The following is a 9,156-nucleotide window of genomic DNA, read 5'->3' as shown; positions in this document are numbered from 1 at the left end:
CGGCCGAGCGACTACCGCACACACGCGCACACACACTGGCATCACCGGGGACTAGCGGGGGTTCCCTGGTGCCTCCGCGGTAAAGAATCCGCCCCCTTCCTCCGCCCCGCCCCCCGCCCATGCAGGAGACATGAGCTTGTTCCCTGGGTTGCCAAGATGCCCTGGAGAAGGAAATGGCAGATATACCAAAGTACAGAAGACAGTAGCGTCAACTCTTACACATCCATCACCAATGTCATTGATGACCAGCATGCACTGTCTGTTTTTGTCTGTCCTCAACTTCTTGGGTTTTAATGTTTCAGGGGTATTTTGAAGCTAACCCTAGAAATCATACCTGTAAATTCTCGGGCATGTAACAGCCATATCACCTCAGGATGACCATGGAGCTGTCATGATGCAGCACAAGTAACACCGACCCCTTACGGTCGTCTGAGACGCGCCGGCACTGTTTTCCCTACGTTCTCCCCACATTGCCGCGAAGTCCACAGCTCGCAATTCAGTCGGTATCTCTCCTGAGCGTCTTTCAATCCACGGTCCCCTCCCCCCTCCCCACACATGTACCCAGACACCTTGTTGAAGAAGCCGGGTGGTCCTGCGGACTTTCCCACGTTGTGAACCCCACCCGCGGTACCCTCTCGGTGTGGTTGAACATGGCCTCTATGCTCTGTATGTCGCATAAACTGGTAAGTAGATCTGGAGCTTATTTAGATTCAGACTCAAGATTTTTTTTTTTCTTTTGGGAGACCATGTCGTAAGTGGTGTTACGTATTTCTGTTGCATCCTGAGGTGACACCTAACGTCTGTCCTGCTCTCAGTGTTTTTAAGATTGGTCAGTGGGTTCAGCTTTTGTCAGCCTGATTCCCCCCAGTATAAAGTTCTCTATCAGCCTTTCACCCAAGTTATCTTAGTAGCTGTTGATCATTGTGTGCTATTTCATTAAGGACTAATTGCCCATTTCTATCATCTTGCCGCATTTATTGCCCATGATTCTTCTAAAAAGAACTTTCCCTCATTGACTTTGCCCTGAAATGAGTCTGAATTGGAAAGGCAGGATCAGCGCTTGATTCTTTCCCTTTGTTTACCAACTAACCTGTTATGAGTTGGTGTCCAAGCAACCTCCAAAATGACCAGTGAGGTTTTTCTAAGTGTCCCTGTGAACTCTTGGCTTTTTGTACATTTGATTGTTTGCATCCACTGTGCTCAGATCTTCAATGTCCAGCTTGTTTGGGGCTGCCTGGGCTGAGTCAGTGGCCCTCAGTAAGCTGTGGAGGGTTGATGAGGTTTGGCACTTCTAGAGCTGCAGAAAGTGCTCGAATAGACGAGAAGAGAGTGGTGTCGGAGCCCCACGTGAGGACAGTGTTTCAGGCAGGACGGGCTGGTCAGCTGTATCGTGCTAGAAGTAACAGGAGAGCGAGGTTCCAATGAGCAGCCACTGACGCGACTGGAAGGTCACCAGTGGTCGTGATAAGAGGGATGTTAAGAGGGAAATACAATTACAGTGAGTGTCGACTGTAATTGCAAAGAATTTTACTGTTAAGGGAAAGAAAAAGATAGGATGGTAGCTGGAAAGGGAAATAGGGTCAAAAGTGCTCCTTTTTTAAATTTTACTCACAAAATTTGCTTGGCGTGTAGTGATTGCCCATGGGGTCGCCAAGAGTCGGACCTGACTGAGCGACTGAACTGAACTGATAGTTGATTTACAATGCATTTATTTTCACTGTGCAGCAGTGATTTGGCTGTACATCTACATATTCTTTCACCTTCTTTTCCATTATGGGTTATCACAGGATACTGAGTACAGTTCCCTGTACTGTCTAGTAGGACCTTGATGTTTATCCATCCTATATATGTGTGTATCTGCTCAGCCCAAACCCCCCATCCATGCCCTCCGCCCCGCCCGCCTGGAACCGCAAGTTTGATCTTATGTTTGTGAGTCTGTCTCTGTTCATAGGTGTGTTCGTGTGTGTAGTATTTTATATTCCACATACGAGTGACAGCTTATGATATTTGTCTTTCTCTTTCTGGCTTACTCTTTATGTGGATGAGAAATCGTCCATTCTGTGTACACGGCACCTTCTGTATCCATTCATCTGTTGATGGACATTCAGGCTGTTTCCATGTCCTGACTATTGTAAACAGTGCTGCAGTGAACACTGGGATGAGTGTATCTTTCTGAATTATGATTTTCTCTGGGTATATGCCCAGGAGTGGCGTTGCTGGGTCATATGGTAGTCCTAGTTTTAGTTTTTTGAGAAACCTCTGTACTGTTCTCCACAGCGGCTGCACCGGTTTACATTCCCACCAGCAGTGGAGGAGGGTTCTGTTTTCTCCACACCTCCAGCATTTACTATTTGTAGACTTTAGCCGTTTTGACCAGCGTGAGACAGTACCTCGTTGTTGTTTTGATTTGCATTTCTCTAATAATTAGCGATGATGAGCATCTTTTCATGTGTTTGTTGGCCCTGTATGTCTTTGGAGAAGTGGCTGAGTCTTCTGCTCATTTTTTGATTGTTGTTGTTTTTTGGTCATTTGATCTGAGCTGTTTGTATATTTTGGAAATTAAGCCCTTGTTGATTGCATCATTTGCAGATATTTTCTCTCATTCCACAGATTATCTTTTCATTTTGTTTCTGGTTTCCTTTGCTGTGCAAAAGCTTGTAAGTTTGATTTGGTCCCGTCTGCTTATTTTCGCCTTTATTTCTGTTGCCTTGGGAGACTGGCCTAAGAAAACAATGGTACGATCTATGTCAGAGAATGCTTTGCCTGTGTTCTCTTGTAGGAGCTTTACAGGGTCATGTTTTATATTTAAGTCTTTAAGCCATTTTATTTATTCTGAGTTTATTTGAGTTTATTTCTGAATATGGTTGGAGGGTGTGTGCTGTAACTATTGATTTTCATGCCGCTGTCCAACCTTCCAGACACCACTTGCTGAGGAGGCTTTTCCCACTGTCCACTCTTGCCTCCTTTATCTGGACCAACGGAGCGCAGGCGTGCGCGTCTGCTCCTGGCCTTCGCTCTGTCTCTGTGCCGATGTCACGCCCCTTTGATTACTGTTGCCTTGTACTATTGTCTGGAGTCCGAGGGGCTTATGCCTTCAGCTTTGTTCATTTTCTTCAGCATTGCTTTGGTGCTTTTGGGTCTTTTATGGTTCCATGTAAATTTTAGGATGACTTGTCCAAGTTCTGTAAAAAATGCTATGGGCGATTTGGTAGGAATCGCATCAAAGCTATTTATTGCTTTGGGTAGTATGGTGTTTTTAACAGTATTATTTATTCCAACCCAAGAGCATGTGATTTTACTCATTTCTTAATATCTGTTTTTCAAACTTTATTTGAAATACTTTTAGATTTATAGAAGAGTTACAAAGAGAGCACAGGGCTCCCATATACCCTTTACCCAGCTTCCCTGAGTGGCAGCACCTTTATGGCCATGGTCTACTTATCAAGACTAAGGACCAATAGCTCAGTTAAACTGGTGCAATACTTTTATCCAAAGCAGTTTAGTTTTTTGTTTTTTTTTTTAAGATGAGGGAGCTAACAGCCTGATTAGATGAAAACCTCTGAAAGGACCATTTAGCGGGCCTCCAGTTGGCCTTTTTCCAGAGGATGATAACTAACTTAGCTGTTGTTTTCTGAGCATCTACGTGTGCTGTGACTGTGCTAGACATTTAAGATAGGAAAATGTAAGATACAATTATCGTGAGGAACAAGTTAAATACTTTGGGAAACCTTTTTTTATGATTTAAAGCAGAAATGCTTTGGGGGGAAATTTTTTTTTGCAACTCGTATCTGAAGGAGGGAAGCTGTGGATTGTGGTTGACTGGACAAGTCATCGGAGTGATGGGGCGGTGGGAAGGGGCAATGGGGAAGGTTTTGCCCACTCTGGCGACATGCTCAGGAGAACTGTTCCCATGGGATGCAGAGCTGCAAGCAGGTAGGTACACATGCCGGTACCAGTGTGTGAACGCACGTGGGGAGTGTCAGACAGCATCCAGCCTTGGCCTGAGATTTTTTTTTTTAACTTTCTGAATGGAAAACAGCAATTTCCTTCATTCCTGGGTATTGCAGATGATCCTATCCAGATAATTCAACCTGAGAGCTATTATTTCATTTTCTTTTAAATGAAAGCCAAAGAAGTATACTGCTCTCATTCGAGAGAAATAGTGAGCTGTCTTGTATTTTAATCTTACGCCTTCCTAATATGCACATATAAAGCAAGCATGGTGATGACCTTTAAAGATACCTCCTGACCACCGCCAGATCAAAGCATGCATTTTAAAATGCTTTGCGCTTAGGAACCGAGAACCATCCTGGATGTTGAGCAGCCGTCTCGATACAGTCTGTCTGAGCTCTTCCATACCCTGCGGGGCCCGTTTAGCCTGAGCTGGTCTCTTCCATCCCACCCCCGTGTCCCCTTTTGCTGTGCTTGAGTGTACCAAGATTCCGTCCATTTCTTTGTTCTTTATAATTACCTGATCAGTATGATTATAAAAAATCTAATAATATGAAGGGGTGAAGTCGCTCAGTCACGTCTGACTCTGTGTGACCCCATAAAGTGAAAAGCTAAAGTCATCCCCCGCCCATGCCACTCACTCACCCGGAATGAACTTCTGTGTAAAAAGCTGGCTGGGTTCCCTTCTAGACAGTTTATGGTATAATAACACGGGATACACATGAGATATCTGTGCTTGCAGATGTCATTAACACACTCCAAATTACGGACATGCATTGGAATGTACCTTACCACGCCCTTATGACCTACATCTAGACTGTTCCCAGTCTGGGGCTATTACAAACAGTTTGCAGCGTACACACTTTTCCATGATTTTTGTGCACAAACTACAACCGCTAGAATTGTCATTTCTGAATCAAAAACTGACTGGTATTGTCAAACTGCTTTGTAAAATGCCGAGTCGATTTAGAGTGGTGGAGTATGAAAGTTCCCACTTCCCTACCTCTGGCTAATACTAGATATTCTAAGTCTTCATACGGTTTTTCCTAGTCAGTTGGGTGAAAGTTGCCTTTAACAAAAAAAAAACTTATTTTCTGATTGCTCTCTAACATTTTTACTCCTTTAAGTGTTTTAGCCACTTCTCTTTTTTCTTTGGAGAAAGGTGTGTTCACATTTTCTATACATCTTGATATCTGATTTGTAACTCCTTATAAAATAGAATGAGTGCTAATCCTTTCTTATATATATTGGAAATATCTTTTCCCAGTCTACTACTTGTCTCTGAATTCTTTTTTTAATAATGTATACCAGAGTTTTAAATGTATATGTAATAAAGTATGTCAGTCTCCCCCCACTTTTTTTCTTTCAAATTTATTACTTATTTGTGCTTGCTGGGTCTTCTTTGCTGCGTGGGCTTTTTCCTAGCTGTGGCGAGCAGGGGCTCCTCTTTACTCACCGCGCAGGCTTTTCATGCAGTGACTTCTCTTGTGAAACACGAGCTCTAGGGTGACTGGGCTTCAGTGGTTCTGGCTCCCAGGCTCCAGAGCACAGGCTCAGAAGGCATGGTCCACGGGCCTAGTTGCTCCGCGGCATGTGGCATCTTCCTGGACTAGGGATCGGGCCCACGTCTCCCGCATTGGCAGGCGGATTCTTTGCCGTTGAGCGACCTGGGAACCCCTCCCTTGGTTTTCATGGATATACTTTCTTCTGGTACTTCTGCAGGTCTTTAATCCACTGGGAATTAATTTTGTCTTTTTCCATATAGTGCTCCAGTTGCTCAGCAGCATTCATCAGGTATTCCACACTTTCCCCCCGCTTTGAAATTCCTCCTTTATCACATGCTTAAATCCCCTCACTGCTCTGTTTCCCAAGTCTGCTGATTTATTGCTGCTTTGAAATCACACTGTTTTCATTACTCTAGCTTTATTCTGCCTTCTCTTTACTGCATTGTTTTCATCTTCTTCAGGAATAGTAACTGGGATACCCTGAATTCTGTGGTGGTCTGGGTTTCGGTGGCAGTTTGTGCCTCAGCTGGTAAAGAATCCACCTGCAATGCAGGAAACCCCTGTTCAATCCCTGGGTTGGGAAGATCCGCTGGAGATGGGCTTCCCTGGTGGCTCAGCGGGTAAAGGATCTGCCTGCAATGCAGGAGATCTGGGTTCGATCCCTGGGTTGGGAAGACCCCCTGGAGAAGGGAAAGGCTACCTACTCCAGTGTTCTGGCCTGAGAATTCCATGGACTGTATAGTCCATGGGGTCGCAAAGAGTCAGACACAACTGAGCGGCTTTCACTTCACAGAAGTACTTGGCGTTTGTCTCATTAAATGACAATGTTTCTGTGCAACAGGCCATGTGAAGGAAGCTTCCCCATTTTCCCTCTGAGGCAGGTGAGGGTCGGTAGTTAGAGGTCCTGCCTGGGTCCACCCGGCTGCGAGTGACAAGGCCAGGCGTCTGGGACTCTGCCTTCTTCCCCTCCCGTCTGAGGACTTTCCTCTGCACAGACTCTGCCCTGGCCTTGTCCCCAAACCTCTTCCACCACCACAGGGTGGGCTCTCCTCCACCTTGTTTCTGGGTTTTAGGGTTTGGCAGCCTCTGGGACCCTGGTCCCCAACCAGGGGTGGGACACACGCCCCTGTGTTCGAAGCCTGGAGCCCCGCACTGGACCACCAGGGAAGTCCGCTCTTCTCCGCCTTCTGAGAGAGACTCCACTAACCGGAGTGCCCCATCGCAGAGCGTTCCGCTGGGTGAGGTTCCTAAGTCCCACTAGCGTCTCTGTGTCAGGCGCCTACGGAGCAGGAGTACAAAGAGTGTGGTCTGATGGCAGGAGCGCGGAGCCAGGCGTCCAGAGACCTACACTGCACGCCCATCTCTGTGACCTGCCATCATCCGCCAAGCAGGTAGGACTGTCAACTGAAACCGCTTTCCGCTTTACCGTCCCACGGTCTCATGACGGAAAGCGGGCCTTAGGGGCCCCGGGCGCTGCGGTTAGCCGTTCTGATGAGCGATGACCGAAGCTGGCTTAACTGTCTTCAGGCACTTGACTGATTGTCACAGTGACTGTGGTTTGCCTCTCCAGCCTAAGACGAAATCGCCTTGGACTGAAGCAAGGGAGAAGTTTGGTTTGATGTAGAGGACTCCTGCACTCTGCCGCTGATTAAATTCTGGAGTTGGGGCTCAAGAGAAACGGTGGAATCCCCATTAATAAGAGAGAAGACTGACAGACATTTGCCTACTGGGGCTTCAGGTGGGCTGCACGGAGACAGGGCTGAATTGATAGTTCCCCAGCTTCAAGGAAGGGAGGGTGTAGACAGCAACTTAGGCATTTTCCAGATCCAGGAACTGGCAAGCTTGCTGGTTGTCCTTCCTTCCAGGATGATTTCCTTGTTGTTTTTGTTGAAGAATCCATGAGACAGGGGAGGTACAGGACTGCAGAGACTCAGACACAGGGGTCCATTACAAGGAGCGTTTTAACACTCACCCTGATAAATGAAGGCTGTTCCTTACCATCACTGAGACTTTTATATTGTTTAGAGGCAGCAGAGAAATCCAAAGCCATATTGGGTTTAATGACTAGTGAGCAGCACGTTTGACTACAGATGTGTAGGTTTTTCGGAGAAGGCAAAGGCACCCCACTCCAGTACTCTTGCCTGGAAAATCCCATGGGTGGAAGAGCCTGGTAGGCTGCTGTCCATGGGGTTGCTAAAGAGTCGGACACGACTGAGTGGCTTCACTTTCACTTTTCACTTTCCTGCACTGGAGAAGGAAATGGCAACCCACTCCAGTGTTCTTGTCTGGAGAATCCCACGGACGGGGGAGCCTGGTGGGCTGCCGTCGATGGGGTCGCACAGAGTCGGACATGACTGAAGCGACTTAGCAGCAGCAGCAGTGTAGGTTTTACTGCGTTAGTTATAGGATGAAAAGCATCTTTCACCAGTCAGCCAACATGCGGTCTGCGTTTTAAACCGTCTCTGGATTGAATGAATCCCTTCGCTCCATTTCTGAGACACTGTGGGCAGTGTGGCTGAAATCGCCAGCATCCCCGTTGAATCATTTGGGGGCCAGACCCAGGGTAAACAGTCGTACAAACACATGCCTCACCTGGAGTCTCCCCGCCAGCTGCCTCCCTGACTCTCTGAAACATCCTGACTCCCTCCCCAGAAGTTAAAAAGACATATTCCCTGGGTCTTAAGGAAAGGATCGAGACTTGCATTTTGGTGACTTTGTGGAATAATGCTGAATGAGTGGTTCAAATCCTGCAAACGAACCCTGGAGAGAGGTTCTAGGGAGGTCCTCGACAAGGGCAGTACTGATTCCTCTGAGGAAATGTCTGAGTAGGACAGTGTGCGTGGGGTTCCTGGTGCTGCACCAGGTAAGATGTGGCCTCCCGACGCAGGGGTGCATTGATCCTTGGAGGGGGATCCGGGCTCCCACACGCCCTGCAGCCAAAACAGTCAAAACAAACGACAGAAGTAACTTGTAACGAATTCAATAAAGACTTTAAAAATGGTCCACATTAAAAAAAAATGTGAAAAAAAGACAGTATTCTTGTTTCTAGCGTGAGGGGTAGTCTCAGGGCCTCTTCATTCTCCGGTCAGCTGCGAAATCTCCAGAGCCCGCTCCCAGCTTCCTCCTCATTGCTGACGTTTATGCAGCACCTGCTGTGTGTCAGCCTTTCTCCAAGAGCTCTGCATGTATTCACTTCATCCTCACAGCTGTCATACCCGCATTACCCAGACCCCGCACCTGGGAAGTGGCCTTCAGGCTTCTATCCAGCAACGCGGCCCCAGCATCCATGCCCTTCGTCTGGACCACCAGGCACACTGCCTCCCCGCGGACCACTCACCTGGCCTCAGGGCTCACCTTTTCCACAGCCCTGTCCAGCGCTCGCCTTCACGCCCGACCGAGCTCTGTGGCCCACGTTAGCACAGTTACCACCCCGTGCAGCTGTTGGGGGGGCCGTGAGGTCCAGGGGAGCAGGGGTTGGCTCTGTCCCCCCAGCACCCAGCACAGGGGTTAAAGCCGTAAGTCCAGAAAAGTGAATGGTCTGAGCCCTCGGGCCCAGGTGAACGCACAGAGGCTGGTCATGCAGGGCTGGGGGCAGCCAGCGCCTGGCGGGCGCAGGGCCCGCAGCTCGGGGACCATTCGCTGTGGTCTGGCTGCAGAAGTGATGTTTGGCAACAGAAACCTGTGGGGAACACTGCCTCAG

Source organism: Bison bison, unplaced genomic scaffold (assembly GCF_000754665.1).
Source record: "Bison bison bison isolate TAMUID 2011002044 unplaced genomic scaffold, Bison_UMD1.0 scf7180017864374, whole genome shotgun sequence".
Lineage (NCBI taxonomy): Eukaryota > Metazoa > Chordata > Mammalia > Artiodactyla > Bovidae > Bison > Bison bison.
Note: the sequence above shows the minus strand (reverse complement) of the source record.